Here is an 18,588-nt window from a genome sequence, read left to right on the forward strand (position 1 = left end):
CAGTTATTGTAAATCTGCCCCTCAGTGCTTTGTTTGTAATTGACATATCTCTCAAAAACTATTCCTTATTAGATATTAGTTGATCTTTGTATCCATTGCAAATTCTGAAGTCCTTATCCTAAGGGGCCAGACGTATGAAAGCGCATTTTTATGATTTCCTAATAGCAAATTTTAGTGACTTGCTATTAAGAAAACGCAAACGGCAATGAACAACAGTGTGTTTGACACTGTTAGCGATTCATTCGCAGTGGATCGCAAATGGATCTGCCTCATCAACATTAATGAGGCAGTTTGCAATTTGCAACCCATTGTGAATGGCTACAGTCACAGGAATGGTGGCCTGCTGGGGTCAGCAGAACACCATCAGCCAGATTCATCAATGTCCCGATTTGCGAGTCCTTAATAGCGATTATTAAGGAATCGCTATTAAAGACTCGCAAAACGGGATTCATGTATAAATCGCAATATTATTTGCGATTTCTACAGCTTCCTAATCGCAAATAAGGAATGACTCCCCATTCATTCCTATGGGCCTAAAGGCTAATAAGGATGCGATTTCAAGGGTGCCAGGGGTGTCCAAAGGACACCCTGTAGCACCCCTGAAATTTAAATATAGACTGATGTTGCGCACACACATGTCCAAAGAACATGTGTGTGTGTAACATACAACTTAGAAAAATGCACTAGTCAGACTTCGCGGTAAATAGCGGCCAAAAATAGCCATCACCACCCCCTTTTTGAATCGTTTTGGCCACCACAAAAGCGTGGAAGGGTATGCTCAGATGTGAGTCCCTTGCTCACTGCACCATCAGGATTCAAGCAAGCCGGGCCGAAGACGGCTGTAATGCCAGAAACCGGTCCCCGGAAGCTTGTTTCCTTTCCAGTAAAGAATTGGCTTGGTAGTTTGGTCTGCCCTGTTCCCATGATGTACTGGGCCAGGGACAGACTAATTTGCATATAGCCAGGTTCTGAACTGGGATGGTGAAGTGAGCTAAAAAACGGTGATGGATCAAGCCCTGATCTGTTGACTGGGTAGGAGTGTTCTGATTAACTCAGATACTCTGTCCATCACCACCCCCTTTTTGAATCAAAGGACACCCTGTAGCACCCCTGAAATGTAAATATAGACTGATGTTGCGCACACACATGTCCAAAGAACATGTGTGTGTGTAACATACAACTTAGAAAAATGCACTTGTCAGACTTCGCGGTAAATAGCGGCCAAAAATAGCGATTTCGCAATTCAAAAATGGTTCATGAATTGCATTTAAGGAATCTCAAATAGAGATTCCTTAAATGCAATTCCTCGCAATTTAGCGATTTCGCAATTTGCGATTTTTTGCATTTGGGGTGATGAATCCCAAATGCAAAAATTGCACTCGCAAAGGGCCAGATTCTCAGAATCTGGCCCTTTGCGAGCCGATTTTCCGTTGATGAATCTGGCTGCATGTCTGTGATTGCTTTTAAATAAAGCAATATTTATTTTTTGTAATGCAGCCCCTTTTCCTTAAAGGAAAACTGTATGCATTTCAAAAATAATTTTTTTAAAAGATCAGGCAGTGGTCCATGGGAATGTTGGCGCCCACATTCACGAAGAGGGCCCTTCCGGTTTGCGAAGGGGTGCAAATGTTTTGCAAACGCATTCCTGGTCTGGTCGCAAAACATTCCTACATACCAGTGCTATTCGATATTAGAAAGAGACACCCTAAACACTCCCCTTCCTAATATCGAATCACAAAAGCAAAATGTGATTCATTTACAAGTTACCGAGTCGCATTTTGCATTCTGTACATGGCAAAGTGCATTTTACTGGTCGCAAATGGCCCGGTGGGCTGTTTGTGACCAGTAAAATGCTTCGTAGATCAGGCCCAAGGCCCCTTAATGTTGGTTTCAGCCATAAGCATCTGTCAGTACTATACAGGGTGCACAGGGACATACAAGCACAGTGGTTGCTTTATACCACATAGGCAGGTGTGCTGCCAATCTAACACTCCCACACAGTGACTCAATCTTAGCCAGAGTCACACCAACCACCTCGTTTGTACATAAAATTGCTGCCATTGTCTTTTAACTAAGAGACGCAAGCACTGTTTGCTTTCATTCTTTGTCGACAGAAACCAATCACAACCCGAGGTCTGATTGTCTCGAAACACAGCCAAGCAATTGTCGCCTGTCTTGGATTTAAAAACACCGCAGACGCAGCTTTTCAAAGTCCGTGCTGGTGCCTAAGGAGGCCGCTCTTTGTTGCCAGACTTGTAAAAGGCTTTGCGATCCCACAATGCGCGCGCCAGCGCACAAACAGCATTGGAGGAAAGTTTCATTTGAAACGGTGGTTTTTCGTTTCGAAATGTTGCTGTTGTTGCTAAGTGGCAGATGCTACAAAGTGGCGCTGGAGCTCCCCGCGGCGCTGCTGTAGCAATTAGCAGAGTGGCTGCGTTGCCTGCCAGTCGGCTGCGCTGAACATGTGCTCGCTGCTCTGTGGGTAGGCAGGTCTGTTTGCATCTCTGGGCTGGAGTCAACGGAGCGTGTGTGTCTCTTAAATGGGGCCGCCGCCTTGTGTGTGGGAACCATTCACTATTCTCTCTCATGCACCTTCACCCCACTTCACTCATCAGCAACACAACAGCTTGCTTTTAATCATGCACAGCAAATAACTTCTCATACGGGCCACACTTCCATTTCAATCTCCTTTAAAGAAGACAAACCTGACTTGTAACCTTAAACAAAGTCTGTATCAGAACACAATTTAGCTCACCACAAACGCCACCCAGCGCTTTAAGTAGGCCGAGCCCATCTCGGTAGAAATTAAAAACGGACAAGGAAACTGGTCCCTCTCTGGCAAAAATTCTAATCGATTTATGAACAATGAATGTAAAAAGCATTAAGTAGTCCTTGTCTGCAATTTAATTCCTGTTTAATATCCACGTTTTACTTACTCTTGCAATCCCCTGGAATGCTTGCAAATTCAAGATGGTGCGTTTACTGTGTGCATTTCCTCTGTGCATACGACCTTTGTATAGTGCAGGGGTCTCCAACCTTTTCAGTAATGAGAGATACTTAGGTTGAATGACAATCAGCCCAAGCTACTAATGTTAGTGATGTGATGGTGACCACCCCATCCAAGATTGTCAACAGTGATCACATCAGTGCATTAACGCCTTAACCGCGGCGGCAATTCCACCACTGTGCGGGGTGTTCCATTGAGTGGGTAGGGCCGCGTTGGCCAACGGACGTAGTGCTCGCGACGGCCTTTGGCTGTCAGAAGCAGCGAAGGGGTTAAGCGGGGTTGCCGGCAGCTAAGTTATAAAAGCACTGTCCATTTTTAATGCATTTACATGGGTAATACATAACAGGCATAGCTTCATTCCCCCGAGCACCAAGGTAATAATATGAGTAACACTTCTCTCCAATTCAAATAGCTTTTAATTCATTTTGAAAATGTAACCATTTTTGTTCAAACCATTTTGTTCAGCTTATCAGTTCTAAAAATATACATATTTTCCTCTCAAATTTATGCTTTTTAATTCTGGTACACAAATAATAATTCAACTAAGTAAAAGCTTTTATATTAGTCAGCTGCACACAGAAGAGCTACTCATAGGTAGCTGGAGAGCTACTCGTTGGAGACGCCTGGTATAGTGCAAACTTTTAACTGAGATGCTCCAGGTGTTTATACCGTGCCACAATTTAGTGCTCTGGAGTTGAGGCTGAAGGTGTTTCTCACATTGCCTGTCAATAGGTAACAAAGGTGTTCAGACTACATGGCCATCCAATCCGTGGCCTCTCTGCAGAGTGCACAGAGCAGTTGTCTTGTATTCCAGTTGCCATTGTGACTTTGTGCAAATGGGTGCAAAGGAAGTAGACAGATGTCAAAATGTTGACAAGGTGAAAGTAATGTTGTGCTTACGGATGAGTGAGGGTGTTATGTTTTTGGGGGTGGTGCAAGGAAGTGCATTGAGGAGAGAATAAAAAGTGAGCGCTGTAGAGGAAAATGGCAGTCACCACAAAACTTTAAAATAAAGTCTCATCCAGCTCAGCGTCTTCCTGGAAACGTTTCAGCATCAGGGGCCGAGAATATTGGGGTCCCAAAAGGCAACTTTTCTTAGTAAAACTAGACAGAGCTTCAGCCAAAACTGATGAATGGAATTCCAGTGGCTCATTGTGCACAGGATCCATTTCTGGGCATACCTGTCCCTCTTACCCGGCTGATGAGCCCTAATATTGGCCAACCAGGCCCTGTGTTGTTTGTGTTCTGGTTCAGGGAGGATCTGGCCTCGCAGTTCGGGCTGGACTATTCACATTGGAGCTTGGTCAAGACTGATTTGCATATGGCAGGGTCCAAACTGAGGTGGCATGGTGTGCAAAAAAAACAATGAACTTCAATGCTGAGAAATTACCAGTTGCTGAGATTAATTCACACATTCCATCTATCAATGTTTTCTGTACTTCATCATAAATATTGTGACACCTTTGGTTACATCTCTTATAACATCACCATTGACATGAGTGCTTGATCTGTAACTTTTGCCACCCACTTGGGCTGCCTATGCTGTGCAACAACACATCATTGATGACATCATGAGTGACATTATTGATGTCAAGTGTTTTTTTCCAATTAATTGGCATAAAAAAGGATTAACATTACTTTTTCACTTGTTATAATACAGTTTCCAAATCAGCAATTTCGTATCTGATTGTTAATTATTATTATTTTAGTAAACTTCAGCCAAAATTTAACTGTACCTGCTCGTCACAGAAATAAACATCATGCTAACTCCATTTGAATTATTTTAATCTGACAAAGTATCTGAGTGAGTGCTGATCTTTAATATGTTTGGACACCCACTGCCTCACTGACCTTTACTTACCATTGGAGTACTCAATTCTTTGTGACTAATTCTGCGTTTGTTAATGTGTTCCTGAGTGAATGATGCTGTGTGTGTGTTACTGAATCTTTGTTGACCAACCAATGACTGAAAGTGCCATTCCTTCCATGAAAGTGATCACTCATATACCTCAGAGTAGAACTCTGCATGTAGCTGACTGAGCACAGGTGTTCGTAGTCTTGTACAGGTATAGGATTCAATCAAACCGGCTTTATAAAGCACAGCTTATCCCCCGCAAGGGTATTCAGGCGATGGGGTGAGGAGGGTGCTTCTGCTGGCATCAGTGAGGTGAACCGCCAGGTTTTTTAGCCGTTTCTGAGTTCCGGCAGGGTAGGTGCGGTCCGAAGGTAGAGGGAGAGGTCCTTCCAGGTCTATGCAGCCACATAGGAGAAAGCACGGCCTCCGCTTTTGCTTCAGTGGATGCGGGGGGGGGGTGGAAGAGGGAGGTGGAGTGCAGTTGTCCATAGGGGAGGTGGAAACTTACCCTTTGATTGAGGTAGGCAGGTCCTTTTTGTGCAAGGCTTCGTAGGTGTGGGTTGGCATCTTGAATAGGTACATTTTCTGGCCAGTGGAGAGATTTGAGGTGAGGGGTGAGGGGTGATGTGGGACCTCCTCAGGAGGTTGAGGATGAGCCTTGCTGCTATGTTTTGAATAATTTGAAGCTGGTTGAGCAGTTGTGAGGTGATTCCCACTTATAGGGTGTTGCCGTAAACTAGGTGGCTAATGATGACGGCTTGGGGGAAGTTGTGTCTGGTGTTGATTGGGTTCCATTTGACGGTGGTCTGGAGAATGCAGAGACTGAGGAAGCAGGCTGAGAACAGAGGTTTCCTGTTTCCTCATGGTGAACTTGCTATCGAGTATGAAGCTGAGGTTTCTCATGTATTTTGTGGGTGTGGGGGTGGGGCCCAGTTCTTCTGGCCACCATGAGTAGTTCCACAGGGATGTGTTGTTCCAGAAGATGAGTATTTCAGTTTTGTCAGTGTTAAGTTTGAGGCAGTCATGCTGCATCTGCTTGAATAGGCTCTTCATGTACCTTTAAAAATTGGGTTTGGTGTTGGTGGGGTCCACAGACAGGGACAGGATGAGCTGAGTTGTCTGCATAGGATATGATGTTCATGTCATGTGTTCTGACCAGGGTGGCCAGAGGGGCCATTTAAGTGTTGAACAGGTTGGGGCTGAGTGAGAATTCTTGATGTACGCAGCAGATGATGTGTGCAGCGGGAGGCGGTAGCTCTGAGTTCTTTCGGTGAGGAAGAATGCAATCCATTTGAGGGCGTTCCCTTGGACCCCCCATCTAGTGGAGTCGTTGTAGGAGGGTGGGATGTAACCCTGTGTCCACGGCTGTTGAGAGATCGAGGAGGATCAGTCTCGCAGATTCTCTCTGGTCTAAGAGGGCCCTGATTTCATTGTTTGCTGCAATTAGGGTAGTCTCTGTGGTGCAGTTTGAGCAGAACTCTGATTGGGAATGATCCAGGAGATTGTTGCTTTCTAGGTGGGTGGAGAGTTGGAGGTTGATGACCTTTTCCAGACCTTTTGTGGGGAATGGGGGAATGGAGATGGGCCTGTAATTATCAATTTCATCTAGGTTTGCGAAGGGCTTTTTGAGGAGTGGTTAGATTTCTGCATGTTTCCATGTCTCTGGAAAGGAGGCAAAGGAGATAGAGGAGTTGTGGATAGAGTTAGTTCCTTGCTGATGGTGATGTTCCCATTGTTGAACATGTGGTGGGGCAGGGGTTTCTGATTGCTCCTAAGTTGATAAGTTCATGATGGAGATGGTGGTTTCCGTGGTGAGGTGGTCCCACATAGTAAATGTTATGTTTGAGTTGATGTTGACAAGGTTGAGGAGGCTGAGTGTGCTGGTGATGGTTGGTTGGGGGTCGAAGTGTTCGTAGATGGCAGAGATTTTGTTCTAAAAGAAGTCTGCGAGGAGGTTGCATTTGTCTTGGGAGAGGATGATGGTGTTCTCGAGGCTGAGGGGTTGGAGAAATCCTTGATGCAAAAGAGTCCCTTACTATTGTTGGAGCTGGCTTAGAGGTGGGTGGTCAGCGAGTCCCTATTGGCATTTTTCAGGTGTTGGTGGTAATCCCTGAAGGCCAGTTTCAAGCTGGTTTTGTCTGGAGGTGCTTTGCTAGCACACCAGATTCTTTCTGGTTGCTTACAGTTGCGTTTCGTTGTTTTGAGTTTTGGGGTGAAACATCTGATATGTTTGGGTGCCCCGCCAGGTCAGGCGGATTGAGGGGTGCAACCTTTTTGGCGCAGTTTGTGATCCAGGTATTGAAGTAGCTGACAGCAACCTCGAGGGAGGTGGAGATGTCCGGGGATGCTCTGAGGGTGTTGTTCAAAGGGGTGCCAGTGACCTTGCTCCAGGTCCTGTGTGGAGTGCTGGTCTGGATTTTGGGGATGTCAAGTTTTTATTAGATTGGGAAATGTACAATAGAGAGGTAGGACAGGTAATTTATGATGAATCACTGTATCTGGTTTTGCTTGCTGTGAAAATGGGATTTAGCGTGTATCCTGTAAGATGTGGTGAGTCGGTGACAATCTGGGAGAGGCCGATGTTGCGCATGCTCTTGATGAGGTTGGTTGTGTTTTTGTCAGAGGGATCCTTTAAGTGGAAATTGAGGTCTCTGAGGAAGATGAAGTCCTTTGAGTTAATGGGTAGGGGGGATGAAGTCTGAGATGGCCCGGCAGAAACTTTGGTGAGGTGGAGTGATTCCTTGTGGTTGCTGGCTATGCCACTTCCCTGTTTGATGTTTTGTTCTCCGTATATGATCTTGTATATGGTAGGTACACCAGTGTTAATGTTGGGAGCTGACATTGGGTTGAGCCAGTTTTTGGTGAGAAAGATGACACCAGGGAAAGGGTGGAGATGGTGTCCCAGATTTCTGTGGCGTGTTTGAGAAGAGACTGGCAGTTGATCAGGAGGCAATGGATTTCTTCTGGCTCATTGGTGGTGGGCTGGGACCTGCGTGAGAACGAGCTGACTCTTCAGTAGAAGTTGCATTGCCGCCAGGGGAAGAGTCCTGCCAAGGAGTGGGGGATGTGCGGCAGTAGAGTAGGCTGCAGCATCTGGGGTTTGGGACTGTTAGCTCGGTGCTGGAGTAACTGTGGGTGGGTGTGTTGGTCCAGGGGTCATGGGGCTAGGTGTGGTCCAAGCGCAGGTGGGTGTAGACGGGTATAGACGAGCATAGACGGTCTTGCCTTTGGCGCACATTCAGCCCCCTGGGAACATAGGAGCAGAGCCAAGACTGATTTGCATATGGCTGGGTCCAAACTGGAATGGCATGGGGAGCAGCAAAAAACAATGGATTTAGGCCCAGATCTCTGTACTGAGGGTGAGTTTTAGACATTGTTCAGCATTCCATCCATCATTTGTTTTTTTCATTTCTCGACCTAAGTGGGACCCAGACGTGGGTCCTGTTCTCACCATGCCACTGGAGTCAAGCTATCCTGGCTGATGAGGGTTGATACCCCAAAACCAGTCCTAGGATGCTCGTTTCCGGTCCAGAGAGGACCTGGCCTGGCAGGACGGGCTGGACTGTTCCCATGGGGAGCAATGTCAAGGCTGATTTGCATATGACTGGGGCCAAACTGGAATGGCGTGGTGAGCAAAAAAGCAATGGAATTAGGTCCAGATATTTGTACTGGGGTTGAGTGTTTGATATTGTTCAGCATTCCGTCCATCATTTGTTCTTTTTGCACTCCATATGAAGTGCCAGCCAGTTAGGGACTTCGGAAGAGGCACAGCCAGTTGAGAGAGGGAGAGAAGTGTCAATGGGGCAGGAACAAGTGGTAAGTCACTTGCTTTCTTATTGACAATACTGTATTTGATAAGCGAGGCAAATGGTGCACAGTCAAAATATCGATTTTTAAACATCGACCTTCCTTACTATCGAGTTTTAAATATCGTAGGGACAGAATATCGGAGCCAAGAATATCGTTGACCAGAATATCGACCTTAAGGTAAGTAATATCGTTTTTTTTTATATCGAAGTAAGTAATATCGAAGTAAATACGATGGGTAGCAAAAGTATCGTTGTCAATAATATTAAAAAAAATTGTGTTATGTATTTTTGTATGTATTTTATATGTATGTTTAACATTTTTTAATGTATTTTCAAACATTTTTCAATAAATGTTTAGAAATTAGTAATTTTGTTAAAGTAAATTTTGCGTTTTAGTATCAGACCGGGTTGTGGGTTTACAGGGGAATAGGTTGGGAAGTAGTTTCATTATATTTAATTAATTAATTAATATGTTTTTATTTATTGTTATTGGTTATTAATTCATTGTCAATTAATTGGTCATTAATTGTTATTAATTGGTTAATTAATCATTATATTAATTATAATTATTGTATTAGTAATTTGTATTTATTGTTATTGATTATTATGATTATTAATTAATTTGTAATTATTAATTGGTAATTCATCTCTATTAATTGGTTAATTTATAATTATATTAAGCATAATTAATGCATTATTAATTTTTATTTATTGTTATTGTTAATTCATTTATTGTTAATAAATTATTCATTGGTAATGAATTTTTATTAAGTGATTAATTGATAATTAAATTAATTATGTTATTTTTTATGCGTAGTGTGTTGTGGGTTTATAAGGGAATAGGGTGGGGAGTAATTAAATTAAATTAATTCATGAATGTGTTTTTATTTATTGTTATTGAGTATTAATTTATTGTTAATTAATTATTAATTGGTAATTCATTTTTATTAATTGGTTAATTTATAACTATATTCATTAAAATTAATTTATTATTAATGTATTATTAATTAATTAATTGATAGTTAAAGTACTTGTGTTTTTTGATGTGTAGTTTGCTAAAGGGGGAATAGTGTGGGAAGTAATTTAATGTCATTTAGGTAAATATTAATTTTATTTTATTGGTATTTAATATATTTATTTGTTAATTAATTTCTAATATGTTATTATTATTTTTTATGATTTAATTGATAAGTATGTTGATTTAACCCCTACTGTTACACTCACTGGAGTTGGAAAAGTAATTTTAACCCCTAAGCAATCCAACATTTTCCCTACTGTTGCACTCGGTGGAGTGTGAATAGTTTAATTTTTACCCCTACGCTATCCAACGCTTTCCCTGCTGTTACACTCACCGGAGTGGGAATAGTCATTTTTACCCCTATACTATCCAACACTTTCCCTACTGTTGCACTCACTGGAGTAGGAACAGTAATTTTTACTCCTACACTATCCAACGCTTTCCCTACTGTTGCACTCACAGGAGTGGGAATAGTAATTTTGACCTCTACGCTATTCAACACTTTCTCTACTGTTGCACTCACTGGAGTGGGAATAGTACATTTTTACCCCTACACTATCCAACGCTTTCACTACTGTTGCACTCACTGGAATGGGAATAGTCATTTTTACCCCTTCGCTATCCAGCGCTTTCCCTACTGTTGCACTCTGGAGCGGGAATAGTAATAATTACCCCTACACTATCCAACGCTTTCCCTACTGTTGCACTCACTGGATTGGGAATAGTAATTTTAACCCTACGCTATCCTGCGCTTTCCCTACTGTTGCACTCTCTGGAGTGGGAATAGTAATTTTTACCCTGACGCTATCCAACGCTTTCCCTAATGTTGAAATATGTGAAGTAAGTATATATTAATTTATGTGTATATGTTTAATTAATTGTAACATTATATGCATTAGTTAGTATTTTTAAATATGTTTGAATATTTTTAACTATATTTCTTTTCATTGTATGCATTATTTAGTTAATTTTACATTATTATTAAAACATTTAAAAAAAAGATATTTTTAACATCGATATTTTTGACAACAATATTTTTTCTCTCCATATTTTTGTACTTATGTTTATGTAGATTGGACTTCGATATTTTTGACTTCGATATTTCTGTGTTGATATTTTTGTAGATCGATTTTCTATCTGTCGATATTTTGTCAGACATTCTAGGCAAATATCCCGCACATCAACTCCAGTCCCTGCCTGTGGCCTATCACCACCTAAAATGGCAACACAGTTAAATTTGGTGCTGCAGTGCAGGCGGTGAATTGTGTGTCTGCTGCAGCATGGCGTAGTCTGCAATGCATACAAACTGAAGACAAGGAGGTCGATTCCGATTCGGGAAAAAAAGTCTGTACGATTTATATCCGGAGCCCACTCCGTATGAATCGTACCCGTCCGTCCGAGTCGCATAGTACAATCCGTATTCCATGAATCCGTCTGAATTGTCGCGATCCGTACGTATTGTAAGGCTAAAACCGTGAACCGTACAACTCGTACACATGCCGTACGACCCGACGAGTACGGTCCAGACCGGGGTATGAGGACGCGATTCGTACGGTCCGCGTCAGGTAAGGGCGAGTCGTACGGAAAAGCACACAAACACCGTACGGTCCGTACACCCTATGATCGCAGGGGTACGGTGCGTACCCCTGCGATCATGGGGTGTACGCACTGTACCCCATGTACGATGGGTGTACGCACCGTACCCCATGTACGCTGGGTGTACGCACCGTACCCCATGTACGATGGGTGTACACATCGTACATGGGGTACGGTGCATACACCCATCATACATGGGGTACGGTGCGTACACCCATCGTACATGGGGTACGGTGTGCACACCCATCGTACATGGGGTACAGTGCGTACACCCATCGTACATGGGGTACGGTGCGTACACCCCATGATTGCAGGGGTATGCACCGTACCCGTGCCATCTTGGGGGGTACGCACCATACCCGGGGGGCCGTTCCGTACCTGTTTCGGCGCGAACTATGCTTTTACGGCTGTTTTCTGCTCCCGTAGAAAGAATCGTACGCAGCTTGATGTAATAATTTCAATGCTTTTGCATTTGACTCGTGAGGGACACCTAGTAACGACTAGTTGAATTGCAGCTCTTTGTAGAAATATTTTGACATTGGATACTGTAATATTCACTGCCCACTGCTATTCTCATCCCATAATGCTTTGCAGGGCCTTTGGTTGGGATTGTATTTTTGCCCATAACTGTGCTTGGGGTGGTCCTAAGAGGATGGGACCACCACCGAATCATTCAGCAAGATGTGCTGTTTGTTTTCAAGGCATCTGCTTGGTTCTCTCCCTAGGTTAGGGAGCATCCCAAAATCATCACATCTTTCACTGCTTGCTAAATTTTCATTTTCACTTTTGTGAAATGACTATATGCATTTTAGCATGTAAAGACAGAGATACTTGTTATTTTACCAAAAGTAAATGAGTTTCTGTTTTATTAATTGGGACTGGGAGTCCCACAGAGCGAAGTTGCGGAATCACTGAGTTTTTGTTCAAATTTGTGGAATTCCGTGTAGTAGTACGCCGCCAACTACGCCCACCCTTACTTTTAATGCAGGTAACCCATTTTTGGGTCAAACAGATATAGTCTCGTGCCATCCTCTGAATGGTCATTGGTGCTGCTACTGGCTTGACCTATGTTACTTTGTCTCTGCACTTGACTTAAGCCCCACCACTTGAAACCAAGCCATTGCAGAGGTTGGGACCAATTCTTCTGTTGCTAATGTTTCTGGTGATGATGGTGATGACTGTGAGACAACAGCACTGCTCTCTCTATGAGTTGAAGGCTTAGCACCAGAAATTCTGCACAGTCCTCTAACTTCCAGCCATTCTTCTTCCAGGCCTCTTACGTAATTAACAATCCAAGACTTGTAAAGTGAAACATCCCCATCTGAAAAAAGAATAAAAGTGGGCAGTATTTTTTTGTACAGTGGAGCAAGTGTAATGGCACATATGTACTTTTTGGAGGACACAATCCCTCTTTGCAGCACTGTCTTAACAGCCAAGTGAATAATTAAGCTCTAAACCAACTAATATGCTTCTTCGTTCGCACAGATGAACCTTTGTGACACCTTTTTCAAATGGTCCTGTAACAGATGTAACAACAGGATTGTTTAGCTCATCATATTGTCCTCTTTCCTAACTTCCTGTGTGAAAACCTCAACAGGAAGTAGCATTTGATTCAGGCATTTGGCTAGCTCCCATTTCTCCATCTCCATTGTTATATTTTTCCCAGTTGCATCCCCTCCTCTTTGAAGGACAAAGTTGGTGATCGGTCTATACTGCTCAAATAGATGTTGCAACATGTAGTAGGTCTCATTCCAGTGGGTTGGTATTGCCAGTGTGAGAACATTAACTGGTACTGTATTAGCATGCTGAATGATCCTCAGTTGCTTCTGGGTTTAAAAGAATGACTGACATGAGTGCCAATTCTGTGGCAGGTGGCAACAATGTTGCTGACTATGTCTTCTCTTTTGAAAAAGTCTTGCACAATCTCGTTGATGCAATGCTCAAACACAGGACTCTGAATATCCACAATCTATGATGGTCTTGACTATATTACTGCCTTAGTCTGTGGCAACAAATTCAATTCTGAGACCACTGGGTCAAAGGCATTCAAAAACCTTGCTGTTAAACTATTCCAAGATTTTTGCAGTTGTATGGGATTTCTACATGGCAAACATCACTAGTGTTGCATGCAACTGAACACAATTAAAACTTTCTTCAGTGTTGAAACCTTAGATAGCTGTTGCCTAAACCCCACAAAAGAGATCCAGTGCTTAGTGATATACATGCAATCAATTGCTTGACAACTGGTCCACATGTCTGTCGCCATTTGGATAGTGTGGCCAACTCTCTTCTGCATAGCGTGGCCAACCAAATGCAGCACATCATAACAGAGCACTGCAACAGTAACTCTGGCAAAATAGGTCCAGCCGAGAACCTTCAATTTCAGGCAGATGGGTGCCTTCAACTCGACCGGGGTCCAATCCTTGTCCAGATTATCAGAATGGGGGCTTGGAGAAGATGATCGAGTGCCTTTTCTTTTTCTTGCTGGATATTTCGAAGCCAATGATGAAAGAGCCACATCTTGCTCAGCAGGAAGCTCAACCTCCGGTTCTGTTCCTACTTCAGGTAGAATTGTTGCTGGCTGCGGTTTATGTTGTCCACTTTCCTTCAACAATTGGGTACTTGCTTGTGGCTGAGACAAATCCAGTTCAGACTCACGACTCGTCATCATGACTACAGTGACTGCATCACTGAAAGACATGGGATTGGGCTTAGTTTTAGTTTGGGGTGGTGCTGTTGATGATGTGGGAGTGTTTCTTACAGCCTTTACCTGCCCAAAGGGGGGTGCAGTAGGTACACCATGTTTCCTGAAAAAGGTGAAGGCCTGCATGCCATGTGAGCAATATCCTCTAATTCTCCTCTTCACAGGCCACTTTCTTCAGCATGAACAACCTTCTTTAGGTCCATCTTAGGTCTGGCAGTTGCCACTTAGCTGCACCAGTGGAAGCAAAGGAACACTCAGCTGGTGTCACTGCCAGTATTCTGTCTAACTGTACTGTGTGTGATGATATCTCTTGGGCACCTAAAAGCAAATCAACAGGAAATACATTTGGTAAAATGTGGCATTTGTAGGATGAATCTACAGACAAGTTAACGTTGTGAGTTTACATCACAAATAATTAACTATTGTGTATCTATTTCAAACCATAACATAATATTTCCATAACACCTCTAATTCCTATGAGATGCCTGTGACAGGCAGTACGTGATGAGGGGAAATGGAATAATCCTTAAAATAGTTTTTGCTGTTGTCTCCCTACGGCCTCTGGCAGGTGGTAGGTGCATGGTAAAATGGATTAATCCATACAAAAAGTATTGCTGGTGTGCGCCTATGGCAGGTTATTTATCTCACTGCCCCATCCCAGCTCAGAACCTGGCTATATGCAAATTAGTCTGTCCCTGGCCCAGTGCATCATGGGAACAGGGCAGACCAAACTACCAAGCCAATTCTTCTCCAGAAAGGAGACAAGCTACCGGGGTCCGGTTTCTGGCATTTCAGCCTCTTCGGCCCGGCTTGCTTGAATCCTGATGGAGCAGTGAGAAAGGGACTCATGTCTGAGTATACCCTGCCACACCGATAGTGGCCAAAAACGATTCAGAAAAGGGGGTGGTGATGAACAGAGTGTCTGAATTAAGCAGACCACTCTTACCCAGTCCAAAGATCAGGGCTTGATCCATCACCGTTATTTATCTCACTGCCCCATCCCAGCTCAGAACCTGGCTATATGCAAATTAGTCTGTCCCTGGCCCAGTGCATCATGGGAACAGGGCAGACCAAACTACCAAGCCAATTCTTCACCAGAAAGGAGACAAGCTTCAGGTGGGAGCAATATCTTGTTGTGTTTCGCTGCCCGCTCCCTGCCCACATCAGTGCCAGCAGCGAAATAAATCAAAAGTCTGCTCCTCTGGGAGCAAACTTTGTGTTTGCTCCTGTTTGGTGGGAGATTTGAAAATGCTCCTGACAGATGGGAACAAACACAAGATTCCCTGCCCACACCGGTGCTGGCAGGGAAGCTGCTGTGCCCTGGGTGTGGGTTCCCCCAGACATAGCGAGTAAGCTGGCCCATGGGATGGGGTCCCCAGGGCTTTTAAAGGCTCAGGGATGGAATCCACATGGCCCTGCTCCCTTTTGATGTAAGTGACAGCCCTGGGGGATGGGGTCCCGGGACCTTTTTAAGGCTCAGGTAGGACGGCCCCTTAACCTTTTTAAACAAATTGGACCCAGGGGGATGGGTCCCCAGGGCCAAAAATTGCCGCACTCACCTCCTCTTACAAAGTTGATTGAGAGCCAGGGCATGGAGTCCCCAGGGCCGAAACCGGTTCATGGAGGGGGGCCGCTCACCTCCCTCTCCTCAAATAATCTATATGGCCCCAGGAGATGGGGTTCCAGGGGCCTAAAATGGGCCGGGGGAGGAGGGGCCAGTACCCATGTACTAAAAAAAGGAAGGCCACATTTATGTTTCTTTTTGCTGCAATTCCACAGAGTCCCAAAGGATTATGGCAAAAAAGCAATTTGTTATATATATATATATATATATATATATATATATATATATATATATATATATATATATATATATATATATCCCGCACGGATAATTAACGATACAGAAAAGGGGGTGGTGATGAACAGAGTGTCTGAATTAAGCAGACCACTCTTACCCAATCCAAAGATCAGGGCTTGATCCATCACCGTTATTTATCTCACTGCCCCATCCCAGCTCAGAACCTGGCTATATGCAAATTAGTCTGTCCCTGGCCCAGTGCATCATGGGAACAGGGCAGACCAAACTACCAAGCCAATTCTTCACCAGAAAGGAGACAAGCTACCGGGGACCGGTTTCTGGCATTTCAGCCTCTTCGGCCCGGCTTGCTTGAATCCTGATGGAGCAGTGAGAAAGGGACTCATGTCTGAGTATACCCTGCCACACCTTTAGTGGCCAAAAACGATACAGAAAAGGGGGTGGTGATGAACAGAGTGTCTGAATTAAGCAGACCACTCTTACCCAATCCAAAGATCAGGGCTTGATCCATCACCGTTATTTATCTCACTGCCCCATCCCAGCTCAGAACCTGGCTATATGCAAATTAGTCTGTCCCTGGCCCAGTGCATCATGGGAACAGGGCAGACCAAACTACCAAGCCAATTCTTCACCAGAAAGGAGACAAGCTACCGGGGACCGGTTTCTGGCATTTCAGCCTCTTCGGCCCGGCTTGCTTGAATCCTGATGGAGCAGTGAGAAAGGGACTCATGTCTGAGTATACCCTGCCACACCTATAGTGGCCAAAAACGATACAGAAAAGGGGGTGGTGATGAACAGAGTGTCTGAATTAAGCAGACCACTCTTACCCAATCCAAAGATCAGGGCTTGATCCATCACCGTTATTTATCTCACTGCCCCATCCCAGCTCAGAACCTGGCTATATGCAAATTAGTCTGTCCCTGGCCCAGTGCATCATGGGAACAGGGCAGACCAAACTACCATGCCAATTCTTCACCAGAAAGGAGACAAGCTACCGGGGACCGGTTTCTGGCATTTCAGCCTCTTCGGCCCGGCTTGCTTCAATCCTGATGGAGCAGTGAGAAAGGGACTCATGTCTGAGTATACCCTGCCACACCTATAGTGGCCAAAAACGATACAGAAAAGGGGGTGGTGATGAACAGAGTGTCTGAATTAAGCAGACCACTCTTACCCAATCCAAAGATCAGGGCTTGATCCATCACCGTTATTTATCTCACTGCCCCATCCCAGCTCAGAACCTGGCTATATGCAAATTAGTCTGTCCCTGGCCCAGTGCATCATGGGAACAGGGCAGACCAAACTACCAAGCCAATTCTTCACCAGAAAGGAGACAAGCTACCGGGGACCGGTTTTCACCGGATAATTAACGCAGCACTCCTTTTGGCTTTTCATGAAGTTTTATTCAATCGAAAATCTCCTATATATATATATATATATACACACATATATACACATAAATATATATATGTATGTATATATATATATATATATATATATATATATATATATATATATATATATATATATATATATATATATATATATATATATATATATATATATCCCGCACGGCTAATTAACGCAGCACTCCTTTTGGCTTTTCATGAAGTTTTATTCAATCGAAAATCTCCTACGCATTTCGAACTATGTTCCTGATCACGGTAGTGTTGACAAAGTCCTTTGTCAATTTCTCATTTTTATACATGTGCAAGATATCATTCAAACAGTGCATTCTGGGAGGGGTAGTTTGCCTTGAGAAACATGATTCATGGCAGTATAAGAGCTTAATAACAGAAGATTAAAGAAATTTCCTAATGGTGGACAATCCCATAGTTTCCACGACGTATTTTCTTCAGGAAGTACACAAGACACTTAATAAACCACTGGGACGCCTGATTATATCAAGCTGTGGCAGTTTATATGAAAACATATCTGCATATGCAGACTTCTTCACCGATTGTCTCGACATTAAATTCATACATTAAGGACACTGGGGAGTTCCTTCGCATACTAATGGGCACCCAGTGGTAACCAAACTATCTGCTAGTTACAATCGACGTGGTGTCGCTGTACACTTCAATAGATCATGATAAAGATCTCAATGCCATCCAATATTTCTTGAATCAAAGACCAGTCAGTGAACTACAACACACAAACATGTTAATTGACATGATAACAATATGTTTGAACAACAACGTCTTCCTCTTCAACAAAAAATTCTACTCACAATGTTGTGGTACTGCGATGGGAGTTTCCTTCTCTCCAAGCTATGCGAATCTCATGATGGGATGGTGGGAGAGGAACATAGCTTGGATAGAAGAAAACAACCATCATACTATGAACATATCCCTCTGGCTGCGGTTCATAGATGACCTATTCCTGCTATGGAAGGGGACGGAAACGGAATTCTTAGATTATCTAGCAGTCCTCAACAAGAATGATGTGGGGTTAAAATTTACACAGAACCTGAACTCAAAATAAATCGAATTTCTGGACACTAAGATCTACGTCAAAAACAATTAAATGCACACGACAGTACATACAAAAAAGACAGCAACTAACAGCCTACTGCAAAGATTGAGTTTCCATCCGCAATCACTAAAGAAGAGCATACCCTACGGGGAATTCTTACGAATGAAGAGAAATTGCTCGGAACAACTAGAAATGACAAAGAAATTTGATGAAACTAAAACCCGGTTTTTGGAGAGGGGATACAGACATACAGACATTAAACGTGGAGAAGAGAAAACAAAAAGCAAAACAAGAGCGGAAACTCTGGT

Source organism: Lissotriton helveticus, chromosome 10, assembly GCF_964261635.1.
Source record: "Lissotriton helveticus chromosome 10, aLisHel1.1, whole genome shotgun sequence".
Classification (NCBI taxonomy): domain Eukaryota; kingdom Metazoa; phylum Chordata; class Amphibia; order Caudata; family Salamandridae; genus Lissotriton; species Lissotriton helveticus.